Here is a 24,589-nt window from a genome sequence, read left to right on the forward strand (position 1 = left end):
CGCCCGCCCGCCTTCCCGGCTGCTGCAGGTCCGAGCCTGGCCCGCCAGGCTGTCCCGGGTCCGCGCCTGGCCCACCCGCCTCCCCTCTTGCTTGCCTCGGGTTCGAGCCCGGCGCACCCGCTTGCCTCACCTGCCTGCCTACCTGCCTGCCCCGGGTCCGAGCCCGGCCCGCCCGCCTGCCCCGGGTTCGAGCCCGGGCCGCCGGCCGTGACACATCAGCAGCGCCCTCGCGGCTTGGCCGCCGACTCGCATTGTCCTCCCGCCCGCACCCACCACCCTCCGCAGCCGCGGCCGTGCGCTCTTTTCAGCCTGGGTGTCTGTCGCCTTGTAATCACCTAAAAAAGGCTGAAGTCGTGGCCGGGCGAAAAAATACTACTTTGCCGCGTTGCATTTATGAGGAACGGTTTTGGGGACTGGAGAGCCCATGGCTCCTTTGTTGGAGTTTTGCCCGCACGTTGTAATGAAGACTCTCACAGTATGGGGAGAGTGGGTGTTGATTATAGAGACACCAGCTTTGTGCTCGTCGTCTGATGTAGCTCGAGTGCCACAGCTTTCTCATTCTTACACGGCAGTTTCATGTCATTGAGTAGAATTGTGCAGAGTGCTTTTTTGCAGGGAGCCTTCTGCCTGAAACTTGGGCTGATTCAAGGTAGGGTGTGCTAGTAATTGTGGAAGAACGTGTGTGGGAAAAACAAGCTACAGTGTCGTGTTGAAAGGAACAAAGACTTGCAGGGATGCTAATCTTTTTGGAGAGTTACATCAGTGTTGGGACTTTTAGCCGTGGAGTATGTCATTACTAGGTCTTTGTGCGTTTATTTTAACACTCCTTAAATCCCAGAGGGTTTGCATTTTAAGGCAGTTTCAAGGAAGCCCATAAAGATAAAGGATGCAAACACCGAAGTGTTCCTGGTTTTATACTTGAGCGCTTCCCATGGTCAGGCGGAGAAATGGGAAGAGGTCCGCTTGCTTCTTCCTGGTCTTAGGCAGTGGTGCAACGACTTGGGCTGGGCTTGGAGACTTGTCACTTCTGCCTTTGGAGACCTTTGGAAGTCTAGGGAGGAGAGGCTCCTGGTGAGTCAGACTTGGGGGGGGGTGTCCTTAGTCTAGTGATTAGTATTGTTGTTATTGTGTAACCTCTGGCTGTGCCAAGTGGTTTACCATTGTTCAGTAGGTTGGTTGGATGACAAGGTAGGATGACTCTCCTTAAAAAAGTTGGGTTGCTGAGTCATTCGCCTCAGCCCGAGAGGTAATTAGGAACAGCTGGTGCAGATACTGTCATCACATGCCTCCACTGTAAAAGCAGGGAGCACTCAAAAGCTGAAGGGGACCCAGCGGGGGCTGTCTGTTTCCAGACAGGTAATCAGTAGGTGCTGTTCAAGTGCACTCTCAGGAAGTGGCTCAGTGGTGCTGAGGTGGTGTTTAAACACAGCAGGCTGGTGACCTGCTGCCTGGGAATGCATTTGTGCAGGGTACAGCTGGGGCTGGCCAGGCTTGCAGCTAGGAGTAGGAATACCCCACCAAACAGGATTGTCACAAAGTAGTTACTACTCTTACTGTAGGTTTTTTTTTTTTTCCTTCCCTCCTGCTTTTGGGATTTTTGTTGTGTGGTCTGTACATTTCAAAAAGTGACTTAATTTGTTCTTTGTAAAAAAAATTCTCTGTGAGAACACAGAAGGGACCTTCCTTTTGGTTTTCATGACCTGTGGCTTTTCATGCCTGCACTAGCAGTCGCTGGTGGCAAAGACTGGAGGGTAAGGAGAACATTGGGTGGAAATCACAGGTCTCCTTGGGTCAGTCTAAAAAGAGCCTTCTGAATGAAAGGCAAACCATATGTATCTGTCTCTTTCTCTTGGTATTTGATGCTCTTGTGGTTACATCCTGGTTGTTACATCTTGTAACATTACTTCTCCATGCTTTAAACAGGAGTGCATAACCCAAACATACTAGTTCCCATTGCAAACACCTTTTACACATGGAAAATGTGTGGGTAGGGTGGGGTGAGGGGGGTATAGACCTTACTTGTAATCAAAGGAATGACTGTAATTTTTGTTGATGTTAGTTCATTCAAAACATTTTGTATTAGAAAAACTGATTAATGCTGTTGCTTTAAGTTGGAGACTAGAGGAGATTCAAAATCATGGATGTTTCAGGTAGTAGTGTCTACAAGGTGGGGTGCAAGATAATTCATTTGAGAAGAAAATATTAAAACTTTGACTTAAAAAAATTTACTTTTATGTAAAATAAAAAAGATATCAAGCCTCAAGGTATGGATCTACGGTAAACCAAACCAAACCTGTTAACTGTCAAGTTGATTCCAACTCAGAGCCACCCTATAGGACAGAGTAGGGTTTCCCGGGAGCAACTGGTAGATTCAAACTGCCGACCTTTTGGTTAGCGGCCGAGCTCTTAAGCACTGCGCCACCAGGGCTCCAGATTAACAGTAGTACATGCATATTATATAGTGTGAGTATACTTTCTTTCTGTTGGAGAACATAAAGAGTTGTTAACCCCTGCCCAATAACATTCTTTCAACAACTGGATTGCTTTTTTTTTTTTTAACTTCGGATTTGCTCTTAAGAGTTATCATTTCTTGATGTGCTCCTAGTATTTCATTTAATGTTTATTCTATATGTAGTTCTGTTTTCTTTATACTTTAAAGATGAGAAGCTTGAGTGTAAATTTCTTTCTTTCTACATTGTCGATGACTGGGGTGGAAATAACAACAATTGCCCATTATATTTGATACAGTTAATATTTTGAATTTAATACAAGTCAAGTAGTTAGCTTGCTTAATGTATATAATGCATTATCTTAAGTGTCTAACCAACCAGTTGCTGTCCATTTGATTCCTACTCATGATGACCCCATGTGTGTCAGAGGAGAACTGTGCTCCATAGAGTTTTCAGTGGCGGATTCTTTTGGCAGTGATTGCCAGGCCTTTCTTCAAAGGCACCTCTGGGTGGACTTGAACCTCCAGCTTTCAGTTAGCAGCCAAGTGTATTAACCATAAGTGTAGTAATATATAAAAAGGTGCAGTGGGAACACCTGAAGATAATTTATACATTGGAGTATACTATGTATATAACAACTTTTTAAAAAATTTATTTTATAATCTTTAGTCCTTGAAGTCTGAATATTTTTCCTCCAAGTTTACACTCCCTTAACGAGGATTAATAAAACTGTAAATTCAGCAAAACTCTTTGGATGTGGCATTTCCCTCTCTTAGGAGAATGGGATTTATTCAGAAGAGCAACCTCTGAGGCATGTTGGTGGCGGTGGTTAGTATTTACTATTCAGTTAAACCTCAGATGCCGTACGCCGTTTACACCCCGTTGTGAGAGATGCTCAGAATAACAATGGCAGAGCCCTTGAAAATGACCAATTGTCAGAGTCTCTTCGCTCCCCTGTTCCCATAAGACTAATGTGTTAGGAATCGCCTCCCCCCTTCCAATTTTCTGACTAATGCTCTGTTAATGGGAGAATTCTTTTAACCCTAAAACCCACATTTCCTGAGGATTCTACTTAATGGAGGGTTTATTTTACATGGTGGAACAGATGACTGATGAGATAATTTTGACTTTTAAAAAAGATGTGAAATAATCTGCTGATGGCCAAGGTTTGGGTGATTTGAGTGCTATTTGTCAGAATCCAGGCCCCTTGGAGAGAGTAAACATTTCAGGGCTGCAGATAAAAGACAGACTTCCACCACCATGAAAGCTGGGCTGCTGGCTTCCTGACTGCATTTGGGGAACTGAAGTCATGGGTTGGACCACTGTACAGAGAAGCAGCAAGCAAAAACGTGGAGGATCTGGAGCCAGACAGCCTCAGGGCCAGTTTCGGCTCTGCTGCTTATCACGTCTGAGGCCTTGGGCAAGCTGCTTCACCTAGTTCTGCCTCAGTTTCTCATCTGTAAAGTGGGGATGAGAATAATGGGCTCTACATCAGAGAGATTGTTGTGAGGATTAAATGTATTAATACAGGTCGCCTGAAACCAAACCTGTTGCCGTCGAGTCAGTTCCAACTGATAGCAACCCTATAGGACAGAGTAGAACTGTCCCATAGGGTTTCTGAGGAGCGGCCCATGGACTTGAACTGCTGACCTTTTGGTTAGCAGCCAAGCTCTTAACCATGCACGTGGAATCTTTACAAAAGCAGACTGCCACGTCTTTCTCCCGCAGAGCAGCTGGTGGATTCAAACCACCGACCTTTCGGTTAGCAGCCGAGCACGTAACCACTGCGCCGCCAGGGCTCCTCTAATATAAGTGAAGTGCTTAGAACAGTGCCAGCCACATGTTAAACATCCATAGATGTTAGTTGTGACCATCTGTTCTCCAAAGTCAGGGAGGTGCTTCGTTGCGCAGCCAGGTTTTGTGGCCTCCGTGAGCCGAATCGTAGCCGTTGATCGCAAGGGAGAGCGAGGAGAGCCGATGGGTGAGTAATACATCCTGAGTAGCATCATCTCAGGCACACAGCTTCTTAGAGCGAGGAATAAGGACATAGCTTTTTACAGAAAGGAATCGTAACAGTCTCAGCAGAGTGCTCTAGAGGCAGTCACCCCCAGTTAATAGGAATTGGCATTTGAAATGAAAAACACTTGTCATTCTTTATCTAGTTTGTTCACCACATTCGAGCTGATGATATTGTGGCCCCAGCATGTTCAGTAAAACTGGCCACTCTCTCCCTGCTCCTTGCTGTCAGCACAGAACCAGGCTTTCTTGGTTCTCATTTGGTGCTTCATCCAGTCTCTTGGGGACATTTGGAATGTGAATTAACCTGTTACTTCCAAGTATTTTCTTTAGATGACGAGTGTATGCTAATATAGAAAATTTATCTGTGGTAAACTCTGGATATGTTTATCATGAGGCTTCTAAGCATGTCCTCGCACCCGCTCGTGTTTCAGATGGTGCCAGACATCTGGCCGTCCTTTCATTGGAGGGTAAGGTTCTCCGTGGCGAAGATCTGTGTCCTCTCTATCGCCCATGGCACGCTGAATGCACCTTTGCCGCTTTTGCTCAGTAAACCATTCTTGACTGCACTGAATGGTATCCTGTGGGTTCATTCTAGTTTTGTGGTTTTGAAACTTGGGAATTTTTAACTAATCGAAGGAGAGAACATTATGCATTGTACCTCTTAAGTTATGTTAAGTGTGTACAGAGTTGAAACTCTTTTGTGTCATTTAGACTTCTATTTTCTGTTTTTGTCACTGGGTTACTGAGGAAGCAGCTGGATTTAAATCATTTTATTTCATCTCTTGAGATAGAAAACTTGTCTTGTGACTTATCTTTGCCTGTGATTGACATAGGATTGAACTGAATGAAGTATAATTTGGGTTGTCTAGATGTTAAATCTCTTACACATTGAATACTCTTTCTTTAGTGTCATTACTCGTCTGGAAAAGATCCTTTGTTTTATTTAGGATCAGGGACAGTTTAGAAAATATTAAATAGAGTAATAGAAATGGTTCCAAAGCAAACATGAGTAACAAAGGAATAGAAGTTGCCAGGCTTTTGGTGGTTAATGACTGGTGTGTGGGCGCGGCGGGCAGGCTGTAAAGGTACCTGGCTGCTAAGGATTCCTTTCTCAGCACTGGCACAATTTGAAAACAGTATCTGAATGCAGCTGAAACTGTGTGCAAATCATGGCCTGTACAAAGTAAATATAAATCATTTACTTAATGCCTTGTTATTATATGCCATTGAGTCGGTTCCGACTCATAGTGATCCTGTGTACAACAGAATGGAACCCTGCCTGGTCCTGCAGCATCCTCACCGTCGTTGCTGTGTTTGAGCCCATTGTTGCAGCCACTGTGTCAGTCCATCTCGTTGAGGGTCTTCCTCTTTTTCGCTGACCCGCTATCTTACCAAGCGTGATGTCCTTCTCCAGGGACTGGTCCCTCCTGATAACATGTCCAAAGTATGTGAGACAAAGCCTCACCATCTTCACTTCCAAGGAGCATTCTGGCTGTACATCTTCCAAGATAAACTTGTTCATTCTTCCTGGCAGTCCACGGTCTGTTCGATACTCTTCGTTAACACCGTAATTCAAAGGCATCAATTCTTCTTCGGCCTTCCTTATTCATTGTCCAGCTTTTGCATGCATGCCTTATTCAGAAGAATACTTTTAGTAATAAAATAATCATCCCCAGTTTTTATCTGGTAAATAGATTTTCATTTTTTTGTCATTTCTTAGGTTAAATCAGTCATGATGGGCAGTTGCACTCTACCCCTTCATTAAAGTGGAGTTGCACTAAAAAGTGTTATATAGTGGGGTCATTTTTTTCAGTTTCTGTGGTGTTCGCACTGTCCCACCTCCAAGGCTATGGATTAAATGGTAGAGTAAGGGAGATGTGTTGCGTTCACATCTCTTCCTTCCCGGACACCCCCAGCTTCCCCACCTTCTTATTGACTTGTCTGCCTCCAGTACTCCCAGGGGAGATGGTTTTTGCCAAAGGAGGCGAACTCTTTAAGGCCCTGCTACTAAGGAGACCCACTCACCTTCCTGCACATGGTATCTCCCCCTCCCTGCCTCATAGTGTCTTTATACCCTTAATGCCCTCCTCCTCGAAGTGTGCCAGCATCTTTAGGAAGTCGGCTAAATCAGTGGAGTTACTCATCCCTCAGAGAGCGTGTCATAAAATGTGCAGCTGTAAAAGGTTTATTAATACGTAATTTAATAGGCTGTGATTTCAGAGTACGTGGTTTTTTGGTAAGACCAGTAATTTTATCTATGTGTGTTTTGCACTTAAATGTTATTTTAAAAAATGTAAAGTAGTTATCAAATCTTGGCTGAGGACCCTTTTTTCATTTTCCAAATACTTAGTGTCTCTTTATATAGACTCTGCTTATCCGAGCAGTATTCGCAGCATGGCTAGAGAGTCTCCCCTAGCTAGGAGTCATTGCATTCTCAAATTAGACAGAGAAGTGTGAAGGAAAACAAAAAAAGCCATTGACTCTTTTTAATACGTTTCCCAACACATTAGTAAAAGGCTTTTGCAATAAAAAAGCACTTTGCTGAGCTGAATAGGGTTCTTTGCCTCCGTGCCTTCAGTCTGAGCTGTTATCCAGAGAAATCGAAGGAAATGCCAGTTGGGGATGAGTCTGTAGCTACTATGTGACTTTCCTCCTTAAATGGGTCTGTGTGGTAAAGGACTGTCAACGAGTCTTGATCAAATTCTAGAGTGAGTAAGTTTCTTTAGGTTTTTTTTTTTTTTTAAATGTGTTTTGGCTCTGAGGGCATGCCTGCCTGTTATCACTGGCCTAGTTTGTCTCTTCCAGCCCCTAGGCGGGCTGGGACACCTTCTCCTGTTTGGAGCAGGTTGGCAGCGTACTAAGCAGGGGCAGAGGAGCTCCAGTGTGCTAACCCCTGTTACCTCCCAGGTATCAGTGTGGACGCTTTCTTCCCTCCTCTGTTGAATTAACTTTGTGCAGCTCGCTATTCCCTGGAGAGCAAAAAGTAAATGTGTTTTTAAGTTTCGGGGCACTTATGGTTTCTTATCTCCTTGTGTGAGTTAGTTATCTACTGCTGCTATAACAGATATACCACAAGTGGATGGCTTCAACAAACAGAATTTTATTCTTCCCCAGTCTAGTAGGCTACAAGTCCAAATTCAGGGATCAGCTCCTTGGGGAATGCTTTCTTTCCCTGTCATCTCTGGAGGAAGGTCCTTGTCATCAACATTCTCCTGGACTAGGAGCTTCTCCGTGCAGGAACCCTGGGTCCAAAGGACACGCTTTGCTCCCAGCACTGCTTTCTTGGTGGTATGAGGTCTCCATGTCTCTCTGCTTGCTACTCTCTTTTATATCTCAAGAGAGATTGGCTTAAGACACAATCTTATCGTATAGATTGAGTCCTACCTCATTAACATCATAGAGATAGGATTTACAACACATAGGAAAATCACATCAGATGACAGAATGGTGGACAGTCACACAGTACTGGAAGTCATGGACTAGCCAAGTTGACAGATATTTTGGGGGGACACAATTCAATCCATAACACTGTGTATGCTACCCCTGTCCCTGAACACACACACACACCACACAGATACACAAAAATTCAACACTTAGTGGGTTTAGATTGTAGTGTTGCTAAATTCATTTTAACATTTGTGGCATGCTTATATATTAGGTATTAGGGGTTACATTTCATTCGTGAAACAAACAATTTATGCCTTTAAAATACCAAGGACTTTTCTAGATATTGGCAATACAGAACTTCCCAGAAGTTATAATCTAATAGATAAGAAAACTATTACCAGTGAACGTGTTAATTGCTGTAATAAAAAACCAGTTGCCATTGAGTCGATTCCGACTCATAGCGACCCCATGTGTGTCAGAGTAGGACTGCGATAGCAACATGTAAAATGTTCCTTGGGACCCTAGAATACGAGAAGGCTAAATTTGGGGAAATCAGGAAAGCCATAGGAATGCCAGTGATGAATACATAGTTTAGTGGAGAAAACAGCTTGTTATATCGATAGCTCTTTTGAGATGCTTACCTGTGAGGAAGGGTAGACTAGAAGTGAGAGATTTCAGTCAGGAGAGGTTGGGCCAGAAAGATTGTGTGTGTGTGTGTGTGTGTGTGTGTGTGTGTGTGTGTGTGTGTGTTTAGATGCTTGTGGAAAGGATCTGGTTGGTGGAAAAAGGCTGAAGATGCAGGCAATGTCCTGGTTTTGTCCTTGGTAGTTCTTCTTAGGGCTGCAAGATGGCCGCCACAAGTTCCAGTGTCACAGGTAGATATTACTGAGTTTCTCGAAGAAGAAAGCTATTTTTTTCCAGAGTGTCCATCAGTCAGAAAAAACTTTCCCCAAAGCTTCGTAATAGATGCTGTCCCATCTTGCTCCTCTCTGTTCATGTCCAACATTGCATACAGCCCATGTCTAAACCAGCCAATGTCAAGGGAAATTGGACTACTGTAACTGGCTTGAGGAGCCCTGTTGGCACAGCGGTCAAGAACTCAGCTGCTAAGCAAAAGATTGGCCGTTGGAATGCACAAGCTGCTCTTTGGAAACCCTATGGGGCAGTTCTACTCTGTCCTATAGGGTCACTATGAGTCAGAATCGACTTAATGGCAACGGGTTTGGTTTTGTTTTCAATTGGCTTAAATTGATTGTGATTCATCTTGGGGTGTGCTTCCCCAGAAACACATGGCGTAGGGTAGAGGGAAGGTGTGTGACCACAAGGTTTAGTTAGAATATAAGGAGGGGTGGATGGTCGTTGGCAGGCAGTCTACAGTGTCATCCTTGTCTGCTGCTTCTACCACCACTGCTGCACACCTGTGTGTACACAGGCAGGTACTTTTAAGTAGAAAAAGGAAATGAGTCGTCTTTAGATTTGGAATTTAAGGAGACTTTGTAAAAAATTTTGATGCTATAATTTCTACGATGATAAAGTGTTACTTTTAAAATCAAATCAAGTAAAATGTTTTATTTAAAAAAAATTTGAAAATTCCCTTTTCTACCAAAAAATTATGTATGGAAGGACTCTGTGCCTTTCAGTATTCTCAACAGTTCTAACGTCCTTTGTCATTCTTTTAATACTTCCAGGGAAGGAGAACATATAATTATGTCTTGGAACTTCACCACCACCACCGCTAGTTGCCATTGAGTTGATTCTGACTCATGGCGACCCCACATGTTTCCTTGTGTAACTGCTCTCCCTAGAGTTTTTATGGCTGTGACCTTTCGGAAGCAAATCACCAAGCATTTCTTCGACGTGCCTCTCTGGGTGGGTTCTAACCACCAACCTTTTAGTTAGTAGCCGAGCGCTTAACTGTTTATGCCACCTGGGGACCCCTTTGTAACTGCTAGTTGTGTCTATACCAAGAGGACAAGCTCTTCATCTGAAAAGCGTGCCCTGCCTGTGATCTCTGTGGTCACTACTGAGTGTAAGCCTTGCTCAAATAGAACGGTCAGTAGATATCTGGACAGGCCAGGAGTCTTTGGAACGTAAACTTTTGAATCAGGAATCCAAGCAGGAACAGCCCTTCTGTGTACATCCGTCATTCCCACCCTAGGAGGGAAAGCTGTCCTGTTGGTGAATTCATCATCCTTCTTAGACTTCAGGAATAACGCCGCCTTAGGTTTCTGCAGTGATCTGTAGCACCGCTAAACACCCTCACATGTTCCTGTCGCTCCCCCGAACCATTCAGAGCACTCTCGTACGTTTACTTTCATGCGTTTTATTCTTGCTCCTTCCGTCAGTGTCAGGGTGGTGTTTGTGTGTTGTTGTGAAAAGCAAGAAAATAATACATGAACACGGTGTAAATTCACAAACTAGAAATTAATTGCTAGTTGCTTTTTCTGTTTGAGAGTAACTTAATGGAATGTGGTGAGTGGTCAGAGTAGGATTCTGAAATGTTACTGCTTTAGAATTTAGAGAGACTTATAATGCTGCTGAACTAATTCCTGTCTCAGGTAAAATGAAACAGTATTTACCTACTCAGTTTTTCCTCAGTAATATTTGAAATTGAGGTATTTCAGCCTTTTTCCACAGGCCCAGATCATTAATTATTTGACTAAATCTTATATATTATTGAAAAGTGGAGCCCTGGTGGCACAGTGGTTAAGCTTTCAGATGCTAACCAAAAGGTTGGCAGTTCAAACCTACCAGTTGCTCCTTGGAAGCCCTACGGGGCAGTTCTACTCTGTCCTGTAGGGTCGCTATGAGTTGGAATCGACTCAACAGCCCTGGGTTTGGTTTTGGTTTTAGGAGAAAGTAGCTTTTGAGGGCTAGGTTGGAAAGCTTGGGAATCTCCATTTTAAAAATGATTATTTTGACTCCTAAGTTAAGCATAAGCAACAAAAATGAATTTAAACATTTGAGTTTAGGTAAGTATACTGAGATATGGTAGCACTGTGGTAGCTCACAGGGATTAGTGGATTTAGTTATTTTTAAATAAAGCATTTGAATTTAGTATCTCTGCTGGAACTAAAAAGTCACAGATCTGTGATTTGTGTGTTAATCTGATTGCTCTGCTTTGTAACTGCTGCCTCATTTAATTGTTTCTTAACATTCCTTTTACTGTTACTCCTTTATTTTCTACTCAAAAACTTTTTTTTTTTTTTTTAATATGAGCTGGAGCTAGATGGGGTTTAAGGAATGACTGGGAATTTGAGGGGCACTTTTTTTGTTGCTGTTCTCTCTTGTTTTTTTCAGTTACTGGTCATTCTGACCTTGAACTAGTTTTAGGACTTTGACCTCCTCCAGGATCCAAACAAACGAACAAAAAAATTGGATCAAGGTTATAATTTTTATAGTTTGAAAACAGAATGGCATATGAAGAATCTTCAGATAAGCTGCAGGCGCTTGACACTTCTGTAATAAAAGTAGCGTTTAGTGAAATGTCTCCTGGTATCCCTTCCTTGTTGAATTTTCCATATGCAGCTGTGAATAACTATAGACTTTGATTTAATTTCAGCATAATTTAGTGTCAGGTTCCTTTTAATGATATACAAAATTGGTTATATAATCCAAGAAATACTAATCAGAAATTAATTAACCAAATATTGAGTAATAAGGGAACTTTTGCTGTTACTTAAATACCCATTATTAGAGGTCACTCGAGGCCCTTTACTCTGGGTTCTTCTGTCCCTCTCCCCTTTTAGCCCCCTACCCCCACAACATGCCACTTCATTGAAGTGTAATATTTGGACCTGGGGGCAGAACTTTTTGACTTTAAGTTACTGAATCTCTCAGGCCCCCAGTTTCCTCATATATAACGTAAGTGTAACGTAAGACTAGATGAACGTGCTCTTTCAATTAGAAATTCTTTGGTTCTGTAAAATCCGCAATTATCTTGGACAGACGTGTGCAGTTTTTAATATTTCTACCTTGTTGAGGTCCTTACCAGGCTTACTGGATTTTTATTGTAAATGGCCCAGCAATCTCTGTGTTTTGTCACATGGTTCTTAGACTTGTAGAACCCTTTAAAACTCAGCTTCCTTTTGGTCCCTTGCATAGTAATGGAAATAATGATACTAACGGTCCTGTGCCAGACACTGTGATGTGAAATGCACTATATCATCTAACCCTTAAGGTAAGTCGGTGTGGGTGCCGTTTTGTTGACGAGGAACTCTGCCTGGAGAAGCTAGATAGCAAAAGATCACCCGGCAGTTAAGGCAGAGCCTGAATTTTATCCCGGTGCTCCTGTTCTTTCCAGTGTTATCCTGCTATAGTGTTAAACAGCCTAGAACTTGATTTCATAATTCTGTGTATTTGTTTAGCACTTTATACGTTTCAAAGGGCTTTATGTGAAGGAACTTTGTGAGATAAGTAGGGCCAAACCCAAAACCAAACCCACTGCCATCAAGTCAATTCCAACTCATAGTGACTGTGTAAGACAGAGTAGAACTGCCCTATAGGGTTTCCCAGGCTGTAAATCTTTATGGAAGCAGAGTGCCACATCTTTCTCCCGCAGAGCGGCTGGTGGGTTCAAACCGCCAAAGCTAAGCGCTTAACTGTTGCGCCACCAGGGCTCCTTATAAGTAAGGCAGGAGGTACTTCAGTTTCACAGAGGCTGACCTCCTGACTTGATGAGTCACACCCCTTCCACAACAAACCACCTTTTCATTTTAGATTTCTTTGACATTTAATTTATTCTTTAGTGATTACTGCAAAGGTATTAGTGGATCTGCTGTGCTTTAGAGTTGCTCATGAATTTTCCATAGAGTCACGAACTACTGTTCACTGCTGACAGAGGGAAATCTCTTATAAAGAAGGAAGAAGTATTTGGCATTCCTTGGGAGGCATCAACACAATGGAAATTAATATGAACTGCATTTTTAACCAAGGCAAATTTTTTTGGTAGGTGTTGCTTATTTCTACTAATATTTTCTGATTATAAAGAAATATGTATTTATTATTAAGAATTTGAAAATGCAGACACTTAACAAAGAAAGTAAAAATTACCTAGAAGTAATCCTTGTTAATATTTTGATATATAACCTCACTAGGGGGTGGGGAGAACCAAGATTTCTAGACGTGTGAAATTCGAGATGCCTGTTAGACATATAAGTAATTGCGGTTGAAGACATGGGTATGAAGTTCAAGGGAGAAGGCAGGTCTCGACCACACAGAAATATGGGAGTATATGCCAGTCCATGAGTGATCATGTCCCAGCTGTGGGCGCGGATGAGTTCACCTAGGAGTTTGTGCAGACAGGCAGAGAAGAGCAGAGATACGAGGACTAAGCTCTGGATACTCTAGCATTTAGAGGTTTGGAAGAGGAGCGGGAGCCAGCAAGGAAAACTGACAAGTGAGGCAGGTGGGAATCAGATGATTGTGATACCCTGGAAGCCAGGCGAGAGGATTTCAGGGAGGAAATGATCAGCCTGTTGAATGCTGCTGAGAGGCTGCTTAAGAGGATTGACTTTGCCATCTGGTGACTCTGAGGCTATTGGTATTGTAGTGGGGTGGGGACAGGCCTTCGTCTCACTTCAGGAGGGGGAGTGAGAATCACTGTCATCAGCCCAAAGCTGATTCCTATGAGGTGGAGGTCAGACATACCTCACTCTCCAACCTTTTTAACAATTATGACGCCAGTCGTCCCTCCCTCAGCACTCGGTGCTTCTCTCCTGGTTTCGATAATTCATTGCAGTGGCCACACACAACTCACAGATCATACTCACAATTATGGCATTTATTAGGGAAGTAACAGTTACAGTTCAGGCTCAGAATCAACTGGGAAGTAACAGCAACAACTCAGGAGACAGGATACAGTTCATCAGTCAGGGCAGCTTCTGACCAAGACAGCCCTCAGTGCCTACTGCCACTGGGCCCCTTGCTCGGGCCTACTGCCCTGCATGGGCGAGTGTATAGCTCTTTAGCCCTGCTGATCAGTGCCTGGAGGCACCCTACTCCGCCAGGAAGCCTCCTGCTGAAGGAACTCAGCTCTCACTCTATGGGTTGGCACACCCTCTGCAGCTGCTTGCTCTGTGGACCAGGAAGCCCAGCGCAGCCATCTCACACCAGCCTCCTGGTTCTTGCCGCTTGTACTGTCTAGCACCAAGCTGTCTCCAGTGTTACAGCTTTCTCTGTCTCCTGGGTCTAGGAGGTTCTCAGCACAGGGACCTTGGGTCCAAACGACGTGCTCCGCTCCCAACTTTTCTTCTTAATGTTAGTAGTAAAGTCCCCCTTAACCTCTGTAGGGTTGGCTCTTTTAAGTGTACTAGGACGGCCACAGCCACCTATGTAGTATGGTAATTGACCAGTCCCTGCAGGAGTTTTACACACCTTATTTCTGTAGTAGACTAACCACTGCCTTCGCAAGATTGTGGCCTAGCAAATTATTTTAGCAGAACTACAAACCCAGGGCCGGAAAGGCCACAGATAAAGAGAAACCTTTACCCTGCAGGCATCCTCGTGAAGTGTTTACGTGGAGTGGAGGGGGAAAAGCCTGATTTTAGTGCACTCAAATGACATTGGGAAGAAAGGAGGATGAAGACTTGGAGTCTTAAGTGTTTTTGGGGAGTTCTCCTATAAAGCAGAGCAGAGAATGGTACAGTAGGCAGAGGGCCTGGGGGAGAGTCAAGGAATTTTATTTTAAGAGCCATTACAGTATGTTTTCTATGATATGAGAATGTGTATTCATTTTTCCCCTCATTTTTTTTCTTGGTGTGACTTTGCAGAAGCTTGTCAATTTTATTGGTCTTTTCCAAGAATCAGCTCTTGATTTAATTCATGAGTTCTACTAAAAGCAAATGCGAAGGTTTATTATGTGGGTGATTATCTTGGTAGAAAGTCAGTGTAGATTTCATCAGATTCTGAAAGGCAGAGAATCAGTGGTTTGGTTTGGAAATTCAACAGCTGTTTCTCTAGAGGCTTCCCTTAAAATTTTAAAAACCCTGTTCAAATTGGTATCTTTGTCAGTATAAAATATTAAGTAGTATGTATTACATTCTTGCCAATCAAGAGGAGATCTTAGTTTTATATCCTCTCTAGCTCCTAGTTTTGTCAAAATAATCTAAAGTGTTAGTTCAGGATGATTTTCTCCTTTATCAAATGCCTTTCTACTTGAAGAATCTTCTAAAAGTTACATTAAGACTCACTGAGTTATCAAAAATTTATACTTTTACTACTTTCTTTGTTTAGCATTTAAACATTTTTTAAGTTTGTGTTTTTAATCAAAGTAATACAGGTTCTTGGTTAAAAAAAAAAAAAAGTACAGAGTTTTATAAAGAAAAATAGCCTCATCTGATGTACCCTCCCTCATCCCTTGTTCTGCTTCGTAGATCTATATGCATGTTTGCTCTTTTTGCTTTTTTTGGTGGTTACATCTGTATCTCTAAATAAGATGTTTCTACATCAGTTTCTTTGTCATTCTAAGACTTTATCTGCTGACTTCCTGTTATGATGTATGGTGATTTTGTTTGCTTATCCCATCCCCTGCCTACGTGTATAATCATATCATTAATTCCGTTTCTACTACTGGTCATCACTGCAACTCCAGACATTTTTGTGTGCATGTGTGTCATTAATCGAAGACAGTGTCTCTTGATTTTGTATGTTACAAGTCATGTAGAAATACTGTTCTTCCTTCTCTCTGATTCTGTCTTCCACCTGGTCTGTTGGTTTTACTTTTATTTTGTCAAGGTTAATAATATGTACGTTCTGTTTTATAACTGTAATTAAGTCTTCCATTGTTGATTTATCCTGAAAGTTGAAACCAGTTCACAGTGTGTTTGTCATTGTAACAGTGTCAGCATTGGGCACTGTGAAGCTAAATAGTATGCTATTGATCATACTTGGCTTTTCCTGCCATTGTGTCACCCTTTGCCACTCAGAAAACATTTTTGGTATCCACTCAAATAATGTTGTTGTTGGGTGCTGTCGAGTTGATTGGGCCTCATAGTGACACCACGTACAGAGTAGACCTGCCCCATAAGGTTTTCTAGGCTGTAATCTTTGCGGGAGCAGATAGCCAGGTCTTTCTCCTGCGGAGCTGCTGGTGGGTTTGAACCACCAACCTTTGGGTTCACAGCCGAGCACTTAACTATTGCGCCATCAGGGCTAACAGTTAATGAATACTCACTATGTGTCAGGTGCTGTCCGAAGAACATTATATGGGATTTCATTTGATCCTCCCAACAACCATGTGGACTATTATCGTTGTGCCTACTTTTACCACTCCCCCGTCCCCCCCCCCCCAAAAAAAAGATAAAGAGGTTGTCATAGGTAGAGATATAAAGCTCACCTGGCAGGAGATTTGGGTCAGGTTGTATGTTGTTTTGTGCTGTCTGCCCCTAGTGATGATGTCTAGAGCAGCCAGCTGTTATGTTTATGAGGTTCTGGAGCCCTGCTGACTCAGTGGTTAAAGTGCTTGGCTGCTAACTGAAAGATGAGGTTCGAACCCACCAGCTGCTCTGTGTGGTAGGAAGATGTGGCAGTCTGCTTCCGTAAAGATTACAGCTTTGGAAACCCTATAGGGCAGTTCTGTTCTGTCATATAGGGTCGCTATGAGTCAGAGTTAACTTGATTACAGTGATTGTGTGTGTGTGTGTGTGTGTGTGTTTGTGTGTGTATGTGTGTGCGCGCGCGCGCGTTTGTGTATGTGTATGAGCGATGGAGTCTTTTAAGTTTTTAGGCATACACCCTGATAACAACTCTGTCCTTGCTCTCTTTAGCACCTGATTGTGGAATCTCAGGATGCCTTGGGTGTTCTGCTTAGAAGTAGTGTAGGCATGGGGATACCCCCTTGAAGGAGGCTGAATGAGTTTGAGAAATTCACTGTCTTTGGGAATTTTCACTCTTTGCTTTTGTTTCTTCTCTGAGCTCGTGTGGAAGCCCTGAGCTAACTGGGGTAGTAACTACCACACTCCCCTCTCTGCCCAGCAGTCATTTGTGTTTCTCTGCTTTTATGAAATGTCTGTTCAACTCTTCTGCCTATTTTTTGTTTTGATTGTAATTGAGTTGTAATAACCAGTAGGATTTTGATTAGGAGTACACTGAATCTATAAATCAGTGTTGGGAGAATCGATGTCTAACAAATCAACTATACTAACCCATCAACAGGGCATGTCTCTCCATTTCTTTAGGTCTTCTGTAATTTCAGCATTATTCTGATATTTTTAGTGAAAAAGCATTGTACATCTTTCGTTAAATTTATTCCTAAGTATTTTATATTTTTTTTGAGTGACTGCAGATGGACTTTTAAAATTTCATTTTCTGACAGATAAACAAATGTAAAGATGCTCAACATTATTAGTTATCAAGGAAATGCAAATTAAAAACCACAATTAGGTACCACAATATATTAATTAAAATTGCTGAAATTCAGAAGATTGACAATACCAAGGGTTAGTGAGGATGTGGAGCAACTGGAATTGTGATTCTTTGCTGGTAACAAATTATACAACTGCTTTAGAAAACTATTTAACTTTTTCTAAGTTTAAACATGCACCTACCCTAACACTCAGCTTGTCCACTCCTAAATACTCATTTGTAGAAGCAAAATGAAAATACACGTCCATGCCTATGTCATTGAAGCTTTGTTATAATACCCACTTGTACTGTCTTGGAAAACTGGAAAAAATGAAAGTGTCCATTCTTATTACAATAGTCCAACAGCTGAATGGATAAACACATTGTGGTACATCCATTAAATGGAATAGTATTCAGCAGAAAAAGGAACACACACCTGATAGATGCAACAACATGAATGAATCTCGAAATCATGGAACTGAGTGAACAAAACCAGAAACAAGAGTACATAATGTATGATTCCATTTATGTAAAAATCATAGAAAATGCCCACTAATCTCCTGTGACAAAAAGCTGGGTACCTGGAGCCAGGAGTACAGAGGGGGTAGACTTCAAAGAGGCGTGTGGAATTTTGAAGAATGACAGACATTTCTAAATCTTGATTGTGGTGGTGGTGGTTTTTACACGCATATACAGGTATGAAAACTTACAGGATTTTACGTTTTAAGTTGATATAGTTATTATATGTAAATCATACCTCAAAGTTGATTAAAAAAAATAGCGTACTGACAAATGTTTGATACAAAATATGTGTTAAGTAAATAAGCTTTGTTGGTATGGAACAATTCTAGTGGCTAGTTTATATTTTCATAGCTAGCCATATTCATTGAGATCTAATGATCTGTAATAATCAGGTAGCTGCCAAAGAAGTTAAGCAAATAGAATACATAATTGTTTCTTTGATTCTTTGCAATAAGAAGGTATAACAGTGAAATTCCCTTATTCTTGTTTTGGTTCTGGAACTTAAATTTGTATGTTCCTTCTCTTTTTTCTTCTTTGATTCTCTTCCAAGCTATTCTAAACTTACTCCCAGGATTATCAGCTTGGGTTTGTTCGTTTGGAGGTAAAAAACCGGTTGGTGAGCCATTGAAGACCCTGCCCTGAAGCTGAGTGAGGCGAAATGATTGACAGGATGATGGAGTGGTGGTAGGCACAAGCAGTAAGGAAGAAAAGGTGGAAATTCTAAATGGGCCCTAGAGAGAAGAGGAAGGCCTGTTCTAAGGAATTTGACCAGGGCTGCAGATCCAGGAGAGCCCTGGTGGCTGCTAACAAAAGGTCGGCAGCTCGAATCCACCAGCCGCTCCTTGGAAACCCCATGGGGCAGTTCTACTCTGTCCTGTAGGGTCGCTGTGAGTTGGAATGGACTTGACGGCAACAGGCGTGGTTTTTGGTTTGGCAGATCCAGGGTGCTGCTTTCATATTAAGGCCAAGACAATTGCCCATATATGCCCATTTCTCATGTCTACAGGTCACTATCATCCATCTACAAAGACACAAACTTTGGACTAACAGAATTATTTTTGGAATAATTGTTCACATTAATTGAATATTATAGTTAAATGAGAGCTGACCGGAAAGTAGTTTTTGTTTGAAGACTTACTGCACACAGATACCTTTCTGAACATCCACATTCCTGGCAAAAATTGAGTATAATGATCTTCTTACCTCTGTCACACTGAAACATCATTTTCATTCTGAACGTCTCTTAAGTTTTGAGCTTCTTCAGGGACTGTATTTATTTTTATTGTGATTTAGGTGAAAATTTACACAGCAGATTAGTTTCTCATTAAACAGTTAATACACAGATTGTTCTGTGACATTAGTTGCCAACTCCGTGATATGTCAGTACTCTCCCCTTTTCCACCCCAGGTTCCCTTTTTTCCCGTTTGTTCAGTTTTTCTGTTCCTTCCTGCCTTCTCGTCTTTGCTTTTGGGCTGGTGTGCCCATTCGTCTCAGATACATGATTGAACTATGAAGCACGTCCCTTATGTGTGTTATTGTTGGCCCTATAGATCTGTCTAATCATTGACTGAAGGGTGAACTTCAGGAGTGCCTTCAGTACTGAGTTAAAAGAGTGTCCGGGGGCCATACTCTTTGAGTTTCTCCAGTTTCTGTCAGACCAGCAAGCCTGATCTTTTTTTTTTTTTTTTTTTTAAATGAATTTGAATTTTGTTCCACGTTTTTTCCCACTCTGTCCAAGACCCTCTATTGTGATCACTTCAGGGACTGTCTTTTATCTGTGTCTTCATAGGACTTAGTCACTATGGAGTAGTTCTACTCCGTCCTATAGGGTTGCTGTGAGTTGGAATCAACTCGACAGCAACAGGTTTGGTTTTTTGGTTTAGTTCACCTTGTGGCACGTTGTACTATCAAAGAAGGGGCAAGATAGGCAAATTCCACCTTCATTGCTAACTTCATGGTAAGGATCGGCATGAATCCAGTTCTCACCTGGAAATGGATCCAGCCTTCACCTTCCCACGTCTCCATCATCCTCATCACCAGCCACTCTAAGCAGCACTCTCCCTCATCCCTAACCCTCCGGGGCCAGCTCATCTCATCCCTGTCTACTTTGAACCAGGTCAAAACACAAGTTAGAAGGACTCTGTCCTTCTGATAAACTGCCTGCACGACCCTTTCTGAATTAGCCACTCTGAGCTAAGTCAGAGTTCACAAGTTAGAAGGACAATGTCCTTCCGACTGCCAAACAGGCAGACGCGCCAGCCTGTGCTGTCTTATTGCCCCTCGTGGGGTCGTTAATTTTCTAGAACGGCTCACAGAATTCATGGAGAGTGTTACCGCACTTAGAGTTACTCGTTTATTATAACCGGAAAGGACGCAAATGACAATGAGGTTCAGGACACACAGAACTTGCGTTGTCCCCGGGAACGTGCCACTCTCGCAACAGCAGATGGTCTCACCAGTCCAGGAAACTCACAGACTTCTGTGTTCAAAGCTTTTTGTTGGCTTCATTGCATAGTCACGATTGATCGAGTCATTGAATATGCATGATTGATTGCATCATGCCCCTTCCTTTTCTCAGGGTGACAGGGTGACAGGGTGTTCTTTATGGCCGCTACTCATTTGCACACATTCGAGTGTTACTTGGCTGTTTTAGAAGAATAAGGTACCTCCATTGCTGGGGAATTCCTAGGGCTGTATTTCAGGAATCCAAGAAAAAGGCCAAATCACGTTCTTTGTATCACACACATTTAAGCACTTACAGAGAGAACATTCTTCATTGTTCACTGAAGATGAAGGAAGCTTGGACAGTAACCTTTTTCTTTTAAACAAATCTTGGCATTAGATGATTTTGTGTACCCTTCTGCACTGAGATTTAAAACACAAAGTAGTCCTCTGAGACTTGGTAAATGGAATTTTAGCCCTTTTTTGCACCTGGAACTTTATATTTGTAGTCAGTTATCTTTTGGAATTCTGTTAAATGAAGCATCGTAGACCAGACTCTGTGATGAGATATTTACCCTAGGGTTATTTCTGGGTAACTTGTATTTAAAGTTATTAAAATGTGGCAAAGCCACAGCATCTTGTTTCATTTTATCATTTTGAAAACAAAAACTTCAAGTGGGAATTGTATTGAAACTCCAGTTGTGTTTATTGAGTAGTGAGCAGAAGTTAGTTCCACACTGAGGTACAGGAAGCTTGAAAATGCCTGTTCATCCTTCATCAGCATTTCTGAATGAATCAGCAGTCAGTTAAGGTCAGCAAACCTTTATTTTGAATCATAGCAAGAGTATGCCTTTCCCAAGAATACAGAAGAATTAAGATATGACAGGAATCTAAATTTGGTGTTTATAAATTACTAGCATTTTAGATCTGGATTTTACTTTCTAGGTTTAAGAAATGTTAGACGGTGACTGACGACTGTCAGGAGGACATGCACCATTAATCCGCTAGAGTTATTAAACACAGTTTCGTTATTGGGTAGAATGGATGGCTGACTGTTTTCAGAGTTAGGAAAAATGATCTTCACAACAACTTTCTGTAGCGTGCCACGCTAATCAGGCCGGCGCTGACATGTCTTCGTTCGTGTAAGTCAGTTTTGTTGGCTTTGTTTATTGGTGCCAACCCGTGCTCTTCTTTGGCCAGCTGTGTTGCAGGTATGTGTCTTGCTCCCCGTGGGATGTACGGACACTCTGTTGTCCGTCAAAGCTTCTAGAAAAACTATCCAGAGACTTTCCCTGAGTGCTTGGCTCAGTGGTGGTGTTTCCATGTACAATCGGCCATCTGTACCCACAGGTTCCACATCCACAGATTCACCCAACTGCGGATCGTTCGTTTGAGAATTGTTCGCCCCGCATGTCGTTTGTTCACGACTTGTGTGCACCCCTTTTTTTCCTTGTCATTATTCCCTAAACAACACAGGATTACAACTATTCTTGTAGCATTTGCATCGTATTAGGTATTATAAGTAATCTAGAGATGATTTAAAGTATGCGGGGGGATGTGCGTGGGTTATATGCAAATACTACACCATTTTATATAAGGGACTTGAGCATCCACAGGTTTTGGTATCTTTGGGGGTGGGTACTGGAACTAATCCCCCATGGATACTGAGGGATGTATATTGGAATAGCTGACTGGGCTACATTTGGAGGGATATCTAGTGATTTTGGTTTTAGATTGGCACTAAAAATGCCAAATCATTTGTTCAGGTACCTGCAGTGGGCCAGGTACTCTGTTAATGTGCTGGGGTTATAGGAGAGAACAAGCCAGGTAAGGTAAAGGCATTTGAGGTGAGAGTCAAAGGTGAGGAGCCAGCCATCTGGAGAATAGAAGTCCAGGTAACAGTATGTGTAAAGGCCCTAGATACGAAGGAGCTTGGTGCATACGGGACAGGAAGGAAGGATGGTGATCTTGAAGAGGGAGAGAATGGCTTGAGAAAGGCTGGATTAATAGATGGAAAACCTAACCCTGTAGGGCATAAAAGACATGTATGGGATTTAGAATTGATGGTAAGAGCACTTGGAAGACATTGTAGGGTTTTCAGCAAGGGAGAAGTCACTGTGACTGACATGGTGGGAGTAAGCTGGAGGGGACCAAGAGGAGATTAGGCTTTTGTTAATATCATTATCATCATTTTTAGCAACTAACATTTATTATTATGTGCTTGGTCTGAGTCAGGCACTGTGCTAAACACTTTACCTTCATGATTTTATGTAAACCATGCAACAACCTAGTGAGGTGCTCTTGTTATCGCTAGTTTATAAGGAGGGAAGTGAGACACAGCCAAGTTAAGCAACTTACCCAAGGTCCTATAGCTAGTAAATGGCAAAGCTGGGATTTGAACCCAGACAAATGTACATTTTTAGAGCGTGTACTGTTAACCACTGAACCAGTACTTTTCAATGTATGGGGTGAACATCTATTAGTGGGCTGTGAAATTGAGTACATCTCAATCAGAATTTAAAAAAAAAGTGGAAAATATCAAAGTACTGTGCATGTAGTAAGGATAAAATATTGATATGCAAAGCACTGTTTTACTTGATATAGCAGTATTATATTTGGAAAGTACAAAATATGAATCTAGGAAAATTAGAAGTTGTCAGAAATGGAATGGAACGCTTACAGATAGATATCCTAGGCGTTAGTGAGCTGACATGGACTGGTGTTGACCATTTTGAATTGGACAGTCCTATGGTCTGTGTCGGGAATGATAAATTGAAGAGAATGATGTCACATTCATTGTCAAAAAGATCATTTCAAGATGATTCAAAAGCGACTGCAGCAGTACCTCTCCAGGGGACTGCCAGAAAATTCAAGCTGAATTCAGAAGAGGATGTGGAACAAGGGGTATCATTGCTGATGTCAGGTGGATCTTGACTGAAAGCAGAGAGTACCAGAAAGATGTTTACCTATGTTTTTATTGACTATGCAAAGGCATTCGACTGTGTGGATCATAATTATATAAACTATAAATTTATAAATATATAAATTATAGATAACATTACAGAGAGTTGGAATCCAGAGCGCTTGTGTTCATGAAGAACCTGTACGTAAACCAAGAAGCAGTCATTTGAACAGAACAAGGAGATACCGTGTGATTCCAGAATCTGGAAAGGTGTGTGTCAGGGTTGTATCCTTTCACCATACGTGTTCAGTTGGTATGCAATACAGTAAATAATCCAAGAAGCTAGACTATATGAAGAAGAATGCGGCATCAGGATTGGAGGAAAACTCATTAACAACCTGAGATATGCGGATGATCACAGTATTGCTTGCTGAAGGCAAAAAGGACATAAAGCACTTATTGATGAAGATCAAAGACTGCAGCCTTCAGTATGGATTACACCTTAACATAAAAGTCTTCACAGCTGGACCAATAACAACATCATGATAAATGGAGAAAATATTGAAGTCAGCAAGGATTTCATTTTACTTGAATCCATGATCAACGCCCATGGAAACAGCAGTCAAGAAATCAAATGAGATATTCCTTTAGGCAAATCTGCTGTAAAAGACCTCTTTAAAAGTGTTCAAAAGCAAAGATGTCACTTTGAGGACTAAGGTGTCCCTGACCCAAGCCATGATATTTTCAGTTGCCTCATATGCATGTGAAAGCTAGATGGTGAATAAGGAAGACCGAAGAAGAACTGTTGCATTTGAGTTATGGTGTTGGTGAAGAATATTAAATATACCATGGACTGACAGAAGAACAAATAAATCTGTCTTGGAAGAAGTACAGCCAGAATGCTACTTAGAAGCTAGGATGGCGAGACTTTGTTTCACATACTTGGGACATGTTATCAGGAGGGACCAGCCCCTGAAGAAGGACATCATGCTTGGTAAAGTAGAGGGTCAGCAAAAGGGAGGAAGACCCTCAATGAGATAGATTGACATAGTGGCTGCAGTGATAGGCTCAAGCGTAACAGCTGTTGTGAGGATGGCGCAGGACTGGGCAGTGTTTTGCTCTGTTACACACAGGGTGGCTATGAGTTGGAACTGACTTGACAGCACCCAACAACAACAACATTAGGAGAGACACTGATTGAGGAGAGCGGTGGTGACCTGGAAGGCTTTTATATGTCCCCAGGAGACGGGGACATATAAAAGAATCAATAAACAGTGCTGAGATCCCGAGTTTGCACACCATAAATTCATAGTGACACCAGTCTACACGTTTTTACAGTTTTCCTGGCTGTGCTGTATTCAGCAGAATGATGAGATACAAAGGTAAGATTGATTTAGTTTTAGGAGTTTGTAGGGCAGATGCCAGGAAAGAGCAAGGAGGCTGGGGTCTTGGGAGCAGAGACAGATTGCGTCAAGTGGTCAGCTATTGAGTCCGACTTGGCTGGGGAGGTCGATGTGTTCTGGGC

The 24,589-nt window shown here is 42.2% G+C and overlaps 1 protein-coding gene across 1 annotated transcript in view; it reads left to right on the forward strand.

Moving 5' to 3' along the window:
* Positions 1–264: 264 nt before the first annotated feature.
* BACH1 (BTB domain and CNC homolog 1) overlaps positions 265–24,589 on the forward strand; it is a 78,542-nt gene continuing 54,217 nt past the window's right edge. The window contains exon 1 of the mRNA XM_023726671.1: positions 265–649. The gene's annotated coding sequence lies outside the window, so the exon portion shown is untranslated. The remainder of the gene's footprint in view (positions 650–24,589) is intronic.

This window comes from Trichechus manatus, unplaced genomic scaffold, assembly GCF_000243295.1.
Source record: "Trichechus manatus latirostris isolate Lorelei unplaced genomic scaffold, TriManLat1.0 scaffold00012, whole genome shotgun sequence".
NCBI lineage: Eukaryota > Metazoa > Chordata > Mammalia > Sirenia > Trichechidae > Trichechus > Trichechus manatus.